Below are 15,073 nucleotides of genomic sequence, written 5' to 3' on the forward strand. Positions count from 1 at the left end.
TTACTTACATTATAGTTTCTCAGTACCAAAACAGGAAATAAACTAACTACTCAATAACGCCTGATTTTACTTAAGCACCTTACTTGGCAGAGGCTATTTGCCTTGTTTTTGTTTGTGGTGTTAGAGATTGAATTCAGGGACGCCTGCATGCCAGGTAGGCAAGCAAGCACTCTACCAGAGTTAACTGCAGTTTACAATGAGGTCTCCGGCTGACATAGATGATGTGATTATAACTCACAGGCATAGAAAGCAAGTTGATAACATTAAGGAACCATCCATAGACTGACTGGTTTGATAACTACCACTATCTTTACTCTCTTTGATTAATTAGACCAATTCCGGTTCTCCAATAGGCTTAATTCCCTTTATTATTTATTTATTATTATATAAACATTATAATTTAAAGGAATCTTTGCTGGAATACTGAACCTCAGTTTTTGAAGAGAGCAGAAAACAGCTTATCCTGTTTCTTCTCTGCTCCAACATCTTCATTTAGGAGGGCACACTCTTTCCTGCCCTTTTGGGTGAATTCTGAGGCAGATGCTATGATGCTTCAGGCCTCTTTCAGATAATTAAAAAGTCTTTGGGTCACATTAGACATCTAAACATTCTCAGCCTAGTCTAACATCTGAACCTTGATTGAACTGAAAATACCATCATCTGCTGGGGGTTCTGTCCCTCTGCTCTTTAGAGCCCAAAGGCAGGGGGCACCGTAGAGAGGAAATAGGTGCTGTCAGGGTACAGGGAATGTCCTATTGCATTCGTAATGTTCATCATTTTGTCTGGTTCAGATGTTTAAAGCCTGTTGGAGTGCTCTGAGGATGCTCTGTGGAGCTCCTGGTTCTGAGGACAGGATGAACTCTTTAAATAGTTAGCCAAACTCTTCCTTCAGTTCCTGAGTGACATGTCACCCACCTCCAGCCTCCTTGGTCAAATTCTGTACTGCTAGATGGCCCCACTAATCAGAGAATCTTCACGTGGCCCCAGGAGAACTGCTATTAGTGAGACATAGTTTCTTTTTAATCGCAGCCAAGAATTTTCTTCTTCAGTTCTTCATTCTCAGGTGTATGAAATATGGATTAGATTCCATAGAGCTGGGTCCTCACCTCCAGGGCACACTTATGAAGCTCTCAGGGTATCCAGATAAAGCCAATTCTTGTGTGTGTGTATGTAGACAACAGCATTCTCTCCCTTTCCCTGTGTTGTATGTAGAAGATGAGGCAGACTGTGGTGGGATGCAGTGTGAGGACTGATATCTCCTCTGAAAAGCCTCTGATGTCCAAACTCCCTTCCACACAGTCATAACCTTCCTGGGAGTCACAGTGACAAGCTCCCTGGATGTGGGGAGCATCTCCAGTAAGAGCTCCAAAAAATTCAGAATGACCATCACTCTAAATGTGAAAACCCCGATGCTGAGAGTTTAAAGAGATATCTGGTGTCAAAATTATATTCGAACAGCATCTTCTCCTCACAAAATGGTAAAAGTGGGCATCATTTCTGCAGACAATTGATGGAACTCTCAAATCATTGAGGATTTATGACTAGCCTAGGATGAGACATTATTTAGATACAGAACATTGGTTTTCACAGATATATTCAGTGGCAAGAAGCAATGATAACAATATAAAATTAGGTGGAAAGAGCAAAATATAAATTTATGCATTGTATATGATATCAATTTTATAACATGCATGCATATTTGTAGATTTCTGTGTTCATATCTTTATAAAATTATTAGAAAGACACATACCTGGTCTACATCTATGATTATTTTTAGTGGGCAAAGACTGCCCATCAGGAATCAATGTCTTCATCTTTCTAATTCTGTCATCTGATGAAAACATACATTGGTAGCAAGTGGGACCCAATCTTATTTTGAGGTTTGTTTTTTTCTCTTCTAAGCTGTATCAAGAGTGATGCTCCTGGCCTTTGAGATGGCAACTTGCCAGCCGCAAATCAGGATTTTAATGAATTCCCTCCTTCTGAAGCCTAATTTAAGCCCAATTTAAAATGAACAAAACAAACACATTACCCCACAAAGGGGAATGAGAGCTCCTTTGTTGTCCTGGCTTTGAATCTTGGATCTCTTTAGAACAAGAAAAATAGAGCAAAAAAAAAAAAAAAAAGAGAGAGAGAGAAAGAGCTTAATAAGCTTGATTCCTCTTCTGTTCAGGCTTCTCTCATTAAGGCTGAATGCCATAAAATGACATTTTAAAATGTAGGCTTAGTAATTATGTCTTTGGCTGAGTTTCTTCACCTGAAAGTTGGGAAGGGGGACAATTCCAGATGAGTAGTTCTCAACCTGTGGGTCACAATCCCTCTTGGGGGTAGTTGAGCTACCCTTTCACAGGGGTTGCTTAAGGTCATCAGAAGATGTAGTTAGAGTTTTCCTGCCTGGCCCACAGTCAGGACAAATCTCTCTCACCCACCAGGCCCATAGACGCTCAGAACCAACCAAGTAAACTCACAGAAACTTACATTGCTTACAAACTGTATGGCCATGGCAGGCTTCTTGTTATCTACTTCTTCTATCTTAAATTAACCCATTTCTGTTAGTCTATACATTGCCACATGGCCTGTAGCTTACCGGTGTCTTTATATGTTGCTTCTCATGGTAGCGGCTGGCAGTATCTCTCCCCAAGCCTTCCACTTCCCAGAATTCTCTTCTCTCTTGTCGCTCCTATACTTCCTGCCTGGCCACTGGCCAAACAGCATTTTATTTATACAGAGTGATATCCACAGCAAGAAGAGACAGATATTTACATTGCAATTCATGACAGTAGCAAAATGACAGTCATGAAGTAGCAATGAAAATAATTTTATGGTTGGGGGTCACCATAATATCATTAAGAAGGTTGAGAACCACTGTTCTAGATACAAAGGGTTTGCATGCTTGGGAGATATTTTATTCTTAATCATTTTTATCTCACCTTTCCCCCCCAACTAAAGACATAGACACAAACATGCACACACACACACACACACACACACACACACACACACACACACACCACTTTCCTTCTTTCTGTATGTATACGAACACATTCCCCACTAGCCTGTCTTCTATATGCTCTGAATCCCACAGAATAATGAAGTTATGACTGGCCCCAAGAGAGGAAACTCCTTAGAAGAAGTGAGTAAATGGTAAGATAGAAAGCCACATCTGGAGGCTACATCTGTCTTTCAACAGGATGTGACCAACAGAACCACAATGGTAAGTTGTCCATAGGGTCAACATCAGACAAGAAACAACACCAACAGCTTTGAGGTGGGATTGTGGCTGCTCTCTCCACTCAGGACAGATGAGATGCTGTTCAAAAACAGTTATCAGACTCTAAAGATGTGTGGCTTCCACACAGTTTCCCAATTATTTCACTATCAGGGTAGTTATTCTCATATGTAACAGATGGATGAAGAAAGGTGGGTACCACTTGCCTAGGCAGTTTGCTTAAGTCTTTAATATGACTTCTCAGCATGGGCAGGATGAGGTGAGCCTTAGCTTATCTGTGCTGAACATGGAGTCTCTGCTGCCTTCCAGTAGCCTTTGGCACAACCCTCCTGCCAAGGGTCTGATCTCCTCTCTGCTCTCTTCTCTTCCTAGACAGATGAGTACTCTGTGTTCCCAAGTCATTTTGTCTTCCATTTATCTTCACTCACTCTTTGTCTGTAGGAGTTGAAAACAAGTGGGATCACTTCCTTCAAAACCTCACACCCTTCCTTGTATCTTTTCTTCCTTATTCCTATTGGTGGCTCTCTATCCCTCTCCTTTCATGAGACTTGAAACTTCTAACTTTCAATAATTGCATTAATTTATTCAAATATACTTTCTTTTTCCTGGGTCTACTTTATTTTCAGGATTCTTATCATTAACAGTGTAAGAATTAGTTAATTATTCAAAGATCTTCATACAGGACACAGAGATATGTCCCATCTCTGCTCTCCCCCCTCCTCCACCTATCCTTTCCCTCCTCTAACCCTTCTTCCATCCAAGTGAACTATAAAATCATCTTTGCCCTCCAAAGTCGGGAGGTGTCTGAGGAACTTCCACTTACACACTCAGAAGTGTCCTGGTTCAGCTGGTAAGTTGTGTAGTCAATAGATACACCTGCACATGGAGTATCTAGTAGAAAGCAACACAGACTCTGTCAGCTGCTCCAGCAGCAATGGGGCAACTCCCAGTCTGTAATCAAACTAACAGCCCTGAGTGCTCATTACCCATAACCTAGCTAAGTGGTGCAAAGGATGAGAAAACACTGCAGAATTGTCATGGATTCTTGAGAGGCATGTGACACTGGTTTCTAAGCTCAGCACACTGAGCAAATAATTTGACCCCTTATTATGATAAAAGTGCAACCATCGAGCTGTGGGTACCATCAAAATGGATAGTATCAGTAAAACAAGCAACCTAGTATTTTGAAATATAAATGGTTGATGTCATCAATGCAACCAAAGCCCAGCTCACAGGCATTCCTCTGAAATCTCCTTTTGCACGATGGGACCCTGTTGTAGTCATCAACCAGGATGAGGTGAAAAGAAAGATGAATGAGAGAACACTTCTCTGCCACCCTCAATGCTGGCCCCCAAACTATGATTAGGCTGGTGCTGGGAAGAGGGGAGAGATTTAAACTAAAAGTGAAACAGAAGTTTAATTTCAACTAACTAGTTCTTAATACTCAAGGGTGATCCAAGAAGGAAGTCCCTTTAGAGGAAGTAGTATATGAATGTGTGTGGGTGTATATGTGTGTGTGTGTGTGTGTACATATATATATATATATATACGTATATATATATATGAAGGGATGACTTGGAAGCACACACAGCTTGGTTATTGAGCTCAGCTTATCCAGCAACACACACATGCACATAGACATTTTTCCTTATGTCAACTGTATTTTTCTGTAATGTGTACATTTGCACATGAACGTATATGTAGTATTCATGTGTGGCATGTGACAAGAATTATGTATGTGTACAAAAGCCGGACAAAGAACTTGGGTGTCCTGCTCTGTCACACTCCATCTAATTCCTTTGAGACAAGGTTTTTCACCAGACCTGGAACTAGTCTGGTGGCCAGCAAGCCCTAGTGATCTGCTCTCCTATTTTGCTCTCCACCATGTCCAGGTTATCAGTGTGTGCAGCTGTACATCAGTGCTGAGGGTCTAAGCCCAAGTTTTATGCTTGCACAGCAGGCATTCATATCTTTGGAATGATCTACCTTAAAATTTCTTATTATTTGCTTATTTTAAGAACAAGTGAAAATAATATAAAGTAATACTTATAGATGTGTCTTGTATTTTAATAGATACACAATGTTATTTAATATATATACAAACAGCTAATCATTTTACTTAGGAACTATAAGGTAGTTCATAATTTTGTACTAATAGAAATGATACCTTAGTACATCTTTTTATCCAAGTACCAGCATATTTTTTAAAAGAAACTCCTATAAGATAGTATACTTATTTTAAGTTCGTCAAATTTATTTCTGTAAAACTTATAACAATTTATCTTTCTCCTAAGTGTGTATAAGAACTATATCTCTTCATACCCTTGCAAACATCTTAAATAAATATTTGTTCTTCTTGAAGGTTAAAAAACTTGTGGTTGGGCTGGAGAGATGGCTCAGGTTAACAGATTTGGCTGCTCTTCCAGAGGACCCGGGTTTGATTCCTGACATCCACATGGCAGCTCACAATCATCTGAATGCCTTCCCCTGACCTCTGCAGGCACCAAGCATGCATGTGGTGGACAGACAGACAGACATACAGACGAAACACATAAAATAATTAAAAAATTAAAGCAAGGGAGGGGGAGCAACAATTAACTTAAAAACTTGATTGTTACATTATTTTTCAGATCATTTATTGTCACGAAGTTGAGCATTTGAGGGATTTATTACCTATTTCCCCCTTTACATACTGTCTGTTCACCTGTTCTACTTTTCAACTGGACAATGGGTTTACTTCTCCTTGATTTGTTTGAGTGTTCTCTCCGCATCTTGGCCTCCCTCTCTATAGCTAGTGAATGTGTGTGTTGTGTATCTTTCCAATGTGTTGCTTGTTTATTGCTTAATATTGCTTGTAGTATTCACTTAACATTTTTCTACTTTCTTTAGTCTGCATACACATTAGTGGCTTCATTGTTTCATTTCACACAGTACTTCATCATGATGAGATATTGGATGGGGCAGGTAAGTCAATGAATGATTCGTTAATAATTTTAAGTAGTGGGTGTTTTTTTCGTATGTTTGTCATTATGTGTTTCTATAGTTGAATTACAACGATGATTTTTCATGTCATTGGTCATAGTTAGAGCCTATGTAGGAATTATGACAGAATACATTTACATTTTAAGTTCATTAATCATTATCCTCTTTTTCAGGTCCCCAAACATCCTCCATTCCCGTTTCCTCTCTTCTTTTTGGTCTGTGTCCTGACTCCAAAGAGTCCTCTTTCGCATCACACACACGTAAGCCTAGGTTCTGACTGTGAGAGGGAACACAGTTGTTTTTTCCCCTTCCGTTACCCGGTCCTGCTTTGCCTTCCTCTTTCTTTATAACTCTTGCTCCCCCACTGTGCACCCCTTTTCCTTTACTGCTGTATAATATACAGTATTATATATGGATATGGATATAATCTAGTTTTTACATATGAGAAAAGTCATGCTGTATTTATCTTTTTCATATTATTTTTGTTAATAATTTTTTTACTTAGCATACAAGTTAATAATGGGCTTCTGGTGACATTTTCACTTATATATGTAATTCTACTGTGCTCATACATGCTTCTCCACTTCCTTCTCTTTCTTTTCTGTCCCCTCTCATTAGTTCATTCCCCTTCTCCACGTGATGTCTCTTCTACACACACACACACACACACACACACACACACACACACACACACACACACACATATATATATATGTATGTATGTATGTATATACGAAATACACATCTATGCATAGTTACATAAAGATTTCTCCTATGAGAGAAGATGTATGATGTTCTGTTTTCTCCCTCATTACCCTCCATTGTTCATTCTTATTCCTTTTCACCCCTTCTTTCCTCTCAAAGTCCCTATTTTCATGTCACATATACATGTTTGCCAATTTTTATATTAAAAAGGAGATTCCACATGTAAGAGAAAACATGACAATATTTGTCTCTCTAGATATGCATTTTATGCGAATGACATGATTTGATTCTTCTTGAGGATAGACTATGACTTCACCGTGTATATCTACTAGGCCTTATATATCCATTTATCTGTTAATGAGCTTCTAGGCTGGTTTTATATCCAGAGCACTATGTTCTGCTCATAGTGTCATTTGGTCTATAAAGGTTTCACTTAGTGTAGACTGTTGATCAAATCTTAGGTGGGCTTTTAATAAACAAACAAACAAACAAAAACAAACCCAGAGCCAGATATCAGGGTGAAAGCTGAAAGATCAGAGAAGCGGAACAGTCAGTCACTAGTTCTTACCTCTACAAAATCCTCAATCTAAAGAGAGTGAGTTCCTGTTTCCTCATATACTTTTCTCTGCCCAGACATCACTTCCTGAGATAAAAGCATCTCTCTCTCTCTCTCTCTCTCTCTCTCTCTCTCTCTCTCTCTCTCTCTCTCTCTCTCTCTCTCTGTGTGTGTGTGTGTGTGTGTGTGTGTGCGCGCGCGCGCGCGCGCGCGCGCGTTTCCCAGTACTGGGATTAAAGGTGTGTGCCACCACTGCCTGGCTCTGTTTCCAGTGTGGCCTTGAACTCATAGAAATCCAGATGGATCTCTGCCTCCCGAGTGATAGGATTAAGGGTGTGTAAGAGTGTGAATTGTTGAGACCAAGATTGGAAAAGCACAGGGACAAATAGCCAAATGAATGGAAGCACATGAATTATGAACCAAAGGCTGTGGAGCCCCCAGCTGTAGCAGGCCCTCTGGATAAGTGAGACCATTGAATAGCTTGAACTGTTTGGGAAGCACCCAGGCAGTGGGACCCGGACCTGTCCTTAGTGCATGAGCTGGCTGTTTGCAACCTTGGGCTTACACAGGGACACTTTGCTCAGCCTAGAAGGAGGGGACTGGACCTGCCTGTACTGAATCCACCAGGTTTAAATGAATCCCCAGGGGAGTCTTGGCCCTGGAGGATATGGGAATGGAGGGGAGGAGCTGGGGGGAAGGTAGGGATGGGGGCGGGAAGGGGGAGGACAGGGGAACCCATGGCTGATGTGTAAAATTAAAATAAAAATATAATAAATTTAAAAAAGGAAAAAAAAATAGGGTGTGTGCTACCATTGCCTGACCTCTATGTCTAATCTAGTGTCTGGCTCTGCCCTCTGATCCTCAGGCAAGCTTTATGAGGGTACACAATATATTATCACCACAGTAGATGAGTTTGTTATTTGTTTTTCTTGTGTACTTTCCTGGGGATAAACGAGAGCTTTGCCTGTGCTGGTCAAGTGCTCTATCAGTGAGCTGCATCCCCAGTCCTTGCCTTCGTTTTCACAATGTGTGCAGACCTCTAATAGTCTATTATCTTAATATGACTGAAGGTTTAGATCCTGAATTCATCTGACATTCATTTTGTCTTGTGTGTAATATTTCTTTTATATATAATGTGTAACAAGTATACATGACCAAAATTTCTTGATTTTTTTCCAAGATATATGGATCTATTTTTTATTCCTTCTAAACTTTTTAATATTTTACTTAATTCATGAGTAAACTTGGATGTAATTTGAAATTTTAATGGCATATAACATTTTAATTAAAAGAGGACATTAGAATTGATATATCTAGTAACAAACTGATGGACTCATGAGTTTAAATGGTCTTGTCATAAAATTTTGTAATGAGTCAACCAGTACAAATTGCTTACTCTTGCTTCATTTAATATTCATTAAATTTCTCTTAAATAAAAATATAAATTATTGTAGTTTATTAGGATTTTTACAGTTCTATTAATGCCACTATGCAGATTCAGAGCAAACTCAATGTATTTACTTGTGTGACATTGCTATAAAATGTTCCTGAAACTATAGAGAACAATGTGGAGACAGACTTCTGTCCTTGCTATTATTCATCGCTCACAGATGTGAAGTGTGCTTTGAACCCTTGACTTCTCTGTGTTTCTTGTATCCATTGTCCTGAATCAAGCCATTGTTGCCTTCGGCACAAACCATTTCAATCGTTTCCTTTATTATCCTTGTCCTCAGCGTTCTGCTAATAAAATATTTCACATGAGCTTGAGGGCTGTAGATGTAACCGTCTTGTTAAATAAGAAACATAGAGCCAATTGCAGAGTTAAAAGCCAAGAGGTCAGAGCAATAGCTGAGAGCTGAAAACCTTACCCTTACTGCTGCTCTGTCTTTCCTCTCTGCAAGAGAGCTACTTCCTGTGTCCTGTCTTTTATATAGACTTTCTGTTCTGCCTTCTCATTGGTTGTAAACCCAGCCACATGACCTCCGTGTCACTGCCTGTCTGTATAGACCTCTAGGTCTTCTATGGTTGGTATTGAGATTAAAGGTGTGTGTCTCCATGCTGGCTGTATCCTTGAACACACAGAGATCCTGCCTAGCTCTGCCTCCCAAGTGCTGGGATTAATGGCATGCACCACCACCACCGCCCAGCTTCTGCTATGGCTTGCTCTGACCCCAAGGCAACTTTATTAATATACAAATAAAATCACATTTCAGTACAAATAAAATATCACTATAGAGATCTGAGAGACTGAAGCTGCTAGGATCATGGCAGTAGGAGTGGGAGACTATTTGTTCACATCCCTGTGGATAAGAAATCTGAGAAAGAACCCAGGCTCGGACTGGGGTGAGAGCTAGCCCACATGAGGCTTCCACTCTGGGAACCTACTTTCTCCTGCTATGCCTCATCTCCTAAAGATTCTAGATCCTCCCAAAACAGTCCCACCAGCTGGGAACAATTTTTTTTTAAGAGAAAGATTTTAATGATGAGTAAAATACAATGCTATGAGTGTTATGTGACACTTATAAAGAGACTTCCAGACTCATAGTGAAGCTCAGTAAAATAAATCCTGATCATCAACTCACGTCTCTTAATTAGAGAACAACTGTGATTTCACTCTTCCCTGTAGCTTGGATAGTGTGTGATAGAAAACCAAAAATAGAGTACAATTTGTGAAAAGAATATAGCATTGGGAAGGAAAAGAAGATAAAAATAATCAAACTGCATGTGAAAATGGGATATGAATTACAACAATTAATGATTTCAATGAAAATTCCAGTTCCAACAGGTTAGAGGTAATTTAAATTTCTCGTTTGGTTGATATAAAGAATAGTGTAATGTTTGATTATGGCGATATACTACTACGAAAAATATCTCTTATATTCTAAATGACTGGAACACATTTTTAAATGCATAATTTATGGAGGATATTTTGCATTCAAACCATAACAAGATCCCAGGAAGTTAGAGAACCAGGGATGTAGGCAGTTAATCAAGGAAAGCCATGGGCAATGAATGAAACCAATCCACAAATATAGCTATATGGTCTTCAGACAAAAAGGCCAAAGGCACAAGCTATCTACCCCTTTGGGGCTCACACCATGCCATTGATGCCCTGGGTTGCAAATCTGTACCTTCAGGATTGAATGTTTATTCTGCTGAGTTTTCTTCATGCTTTGGTCCCAATACTTCCTTGATGGTCTTCTATTCTTCCCTTTAGGGATTAGAATGTATGCTACACACCATTGTGTTCTGATGCTTAGAGATTAAGTCTCTGAAGAGACTTTGGACTTTAACTTTTGAGCAATCTTGTGACCATTGAGACTTTGAAGACTTCTTCACTTTTCATTATGAGATTGATGTGAACAGGAAGAGTGTTGTGGTTGAATATATTGCTGCTATTTTTAAAACAGAGTATTGCTCCACATCCTCTCCAGCATAAGCTGTCTTCTGTGCTTTTGATCTTAGCCATTCTGACAGGTGCAAGGTGGTATCTCAGAGTTGTTTTGATTTGCATTTCCCGGATAATTAGGGATGTTGAGCAATTCCTTAAATGTCTTTCAGCCATTTGAACTTCCTCTGTGGAGAATTCTCTGTTTAGTTCTATAGCCCATTTCTTAATTGGACTGTTGGGCATTTTGATGTCTAATTTCTTGAGTTCTTTATATATTCTGGATATCAGCCATCTGTCAGTTGTGGGGTTGGTGAAGACCTTTTCCCATTCTGTAGGCTGTCGCTTTGTCTTGTTGACCGTGTCCTTTGCTCTACAAGAGCTTCTCAGTTTCAACAGGTCCCATTGATTGATTGTTTCTCTCAGTGTCTGTGCTACTGGTGTTATATTTAGAAAGTGATCTCCCGTGCCAATGCGTTCAAGAGTACTTCCTACTTTCTCTACTATCAGGTTCAGAGTAGCAGGATTTATGTTGAGGTCTTTGATCCACTTGGACTCTAGTTTTGTACACGGTGACAGATATGGATCTATTTGCAGCCTTCTACACATTGACATCCAGTTATGCCAGCACCATTTGTTGAAGATGCTTTCTTTGTTCCATTGTATATTTTTGGCTTCTTTGTCAAAAATTATATGTTCATAGGTGTGTGGGTTAATGTCAGGGTCTTCAATTCGATTCCATTGGTCCACATGTTGGTTTTTATGCCAGTACCAAGCTGTTTTTATTATGGTAGCTCTATAGTAGAGCTTGAGGTCGGGGATCATAATGCCTCCAGAGGTTGTTTTATTGTACAGGATTCTTTTGGCTATCCTGGGTTTTCTGTTTTTCCATATGAAGTTGAGTATTATTCTTTCCAGATCTGTGAAGTATTGTGTTGGTAATTTGATGGGAATAGCGTTGAATCTGTAGATTGCTTTTGGTAAGATGGCCATTTTTACTATGTTAATCCTGCCTATCCATGAGCATGGGAGATCTTTCCATTTTCTGACATCTTCTTCAATTTCTTTTTTCAGGGACTTAAAGTTCTTGTCATATAGGTTGTTCACATGCTTAGTTAGAGTAACCCCAAGGTATCCCTCCACTGCTGGTTGGAATGCAATCTTGTACAGCCATTTGGAAATCAATATGGTGCTTCCTTAGAAAATTAGGAATCCATCTCTCCCAAGACCCAGCTATAGCACTCTTGGGCATATACCCAAGGTATGCTCAATCATACCACAAGGGCATTTGCTCAGCTATGTTCGTATCAGCTTTGTTTGTAATAGCCAGAACCTGAAAACAACCTAGATGCCCTTCAACTGAAGAATGGATAAAGAAAATATGGTACATATACACAATGGAGTACTACTCAGCAGACAAAAACAATGACATCATGAGGTTTGCAGGCAAATGGATGGATCTAGAAAAATCATCCTGAGTGAGGTAACCCAGACTCAGAAGGACAAACACGGTATGTACTCACTCATAGGAGGATACTAGATGTAAAACAAAGATGATGACACTGCTACACAACTCCAGGGAGGCTACCTAGAAAACGGGTCCCTAGAAAAGACCCAAGGATCACCCAATGACAGAGAAATGGATGAGATCTACATGAACAACCTGGATGACAGTGGTAGTAACGAAGGGCAAGATTTGAGGGAAAGAAAGCTTAGGGGATCAGGAGATACCAGCTGGATCAAGAACAGAAAGGGAGAACAAGGAATAACAGACCATGATAAATGAAGACCACATGAGAACAGGAATAGGCAGAGTGCTCGAGAGGTCCCCAGAAATCCACAATGATATATCCTCTGTAGTCTGCTGGCAATGGTCAAGAGAAAGCCTGATCTGACCTAGTCTGGTGATCAGATGGCCAAACACCCTAATAGTTGTCTTGGAACTCTCATCCAATAACTAATGGAAGTGGATGCAGAGATCCTCAGCCAGGCCCCAGGTGGAGCTCCAGGTGTCCAACTGTCGAGAAAGAGGAGGGTCTGCAAGAGCGTGAATTGTTGAATCCAAGATTGCAAAAAGCACAGGGACAAATAGCCAAATGAATGGAAGCACATGAATTATGAACCAAAGGGCTGCTGGATCAGGCCCTCTGGATAAGTGAGACCATTGAATAGATTGATCTGTTTGGGAGGCACCCAGTCTGTGGGACCAGGATCTGTCCTTAGTGCATGAGCTGGCTGTTTGAAACCTTGGGCTTACACAGGGACACTTTGCTCAGTCTGGGATGAGGTGACAGGACCTGCCTGTACTGAATCCACCAGGTTTAAATGAATCCCCAGGGGTGCCTTGATCCTGGAGGACATGGGAATGGAGGGGAGGGGCTGGGGCGAAGGCGGGGCTGGGGTAGGAGGGGGGAGACAGTAGAACCCATGGCTGATGTATAAAATTTAAAACACATAATAATAAAGAAAAAATTATTTATTTTAAAAAACAAAACAAAACAAAACAAAACAAAAAAACCAGAGTATTGCTATATAGCCCGGGTTAGCCTCAAATTTATAATCTTGTTGCCAAGGTTATTCAAATACTGGGATTACTATTGTCTGTCACCATCCTTGACTTTGTATGTGTGGTTTGTATATGAAATGTTCCATGATACACTTTAAAGATAAATCTCTCTCTTTCTTCCTCCCTACCTCCCTTTTTCTCTTTTTGTGTGCATGTACATGATATGTGTGTGTGTATGTGTATGTATGTGTGTGTGTGTGTGTGTGTGTGTGTGTGTGTGTGTGTAACTGTAACGACATTAGAGGGCTACCAAAGACACAAGTGCTTGAGAAAAGACCCATAGAAAAGAATGTTCATAGAGTTGAGCACAGTTGATGACACTTGGCTGCTGAAAAAAAAATTTAAATTTTCTTTTTATTTCTACGGGGGAGATAATGTTGAAACTCAAGTTTCAAGCTCAACAAAGAGGGCTGGATCTGGTAAATAAATACTCTGGAGCCGGGCGGTGGTGGCGCATGCCTTTAATCCCAGCACTCAGGAGGCAGAGCCAGGCGGATCTCTGTGAGTTTGAGGCCAGCCTGGTCTCCAAAGCGAGTTCCAGGAAAGGCACAAAGCGACACAGAAAAACCCTGTCTCGAAAAACCAGAAAAATAAATAAATAAATAAATAAATACATACATACATACATACATACATATATACATACATACTCTGAGGTTTTCCTTTCAGATCCTCGCAGAACTATGAGTTAGAAGTAGGTACAGAAAAAAGTAGAGTAATCATAGCTCTTGGAAAGTCCAATGCCAAGCTATCAAGGCTTAAGAGGGTCAGGGTTATATTCTGTTATAACTGTTTTCTCAAGTGAAGTCAATGTTTTAAAAAATGTTTCCAAGACAGGGTTTCTTGTGTATTGCAAAGTAAACTTTTATTGTACCAAGTTAAACATAATTTTTCAAACACGGTATTTAGACTTCAACAAAACAAAATAAAACAAAACAAAACAGGTAGGCAAAACAATGAGAACAACACAAGAAGATTAAGAGCACGAGCAGGTGTGGCAGAACTGGCTAGTGTGCATGTAGCCAAAGTCGTGCAAAGAAGGGGAAGAGAAATGTGACTAAGAGGCATTCTGTAGAGACAGTGGCTCAGATTTTCCAGACATCCAGATTTCAGAAAATAAAGTCCTATTTTCAGGTAGTGCTACCGGCTTTTCTAATTTGTCTCGAAACTCTATCTCTATACACAAGAGAGTAAAACTACTAAAGTGACAGAGGGCGGAGGGAGAGAGGAAGCCATAAAGGGGTTCCTTCCAAGTGCATTCCAAAGTCTGCTGGCATATTGTAAGTAGAAACGGGAGAGGCTGGAAGATGAGAGAACACCACCCAGAGCCTCCCATATACACTCTAGCAGCTTTTCCTTGAACACCTGTCATCAGGTACCAGAAAGGCGGTTCCGTTTGGACCTGGGTATAACTGACAGAAAGCCATTCTTATTCTATATTATATAATAGTATATTAAGATGTGTCTGTGTCTGGTTTTAATATCTACTGGTTCCATTTTTTTCCTCATGAGAACCTCATGGAAAATGGAGCTAATTTTTCCATGTATGAAAGGTCATTTTCAATGATTTTGAGTTTGAAAGCATCATTCAAGGTCGACTTCAGTCCTTTATGACCCACCTGTTCTCCAAACACTCAATGGCTATTA

The sequence above is a fragment of the Onychomys torridus genome, chromosome 8, assembly GCF_903995425.1.
Source record: "Onychomys torridus chromosome 8, mOncTor1.1, whole genome shotgun sequence".
Classification (NCBI taxonomy): domain Eukaryota; kingdom Metazoa; phylum Chordata; class Mammalia; order Rodentia; family Cricetidae; genus Onychomys; species Onychomys torridus.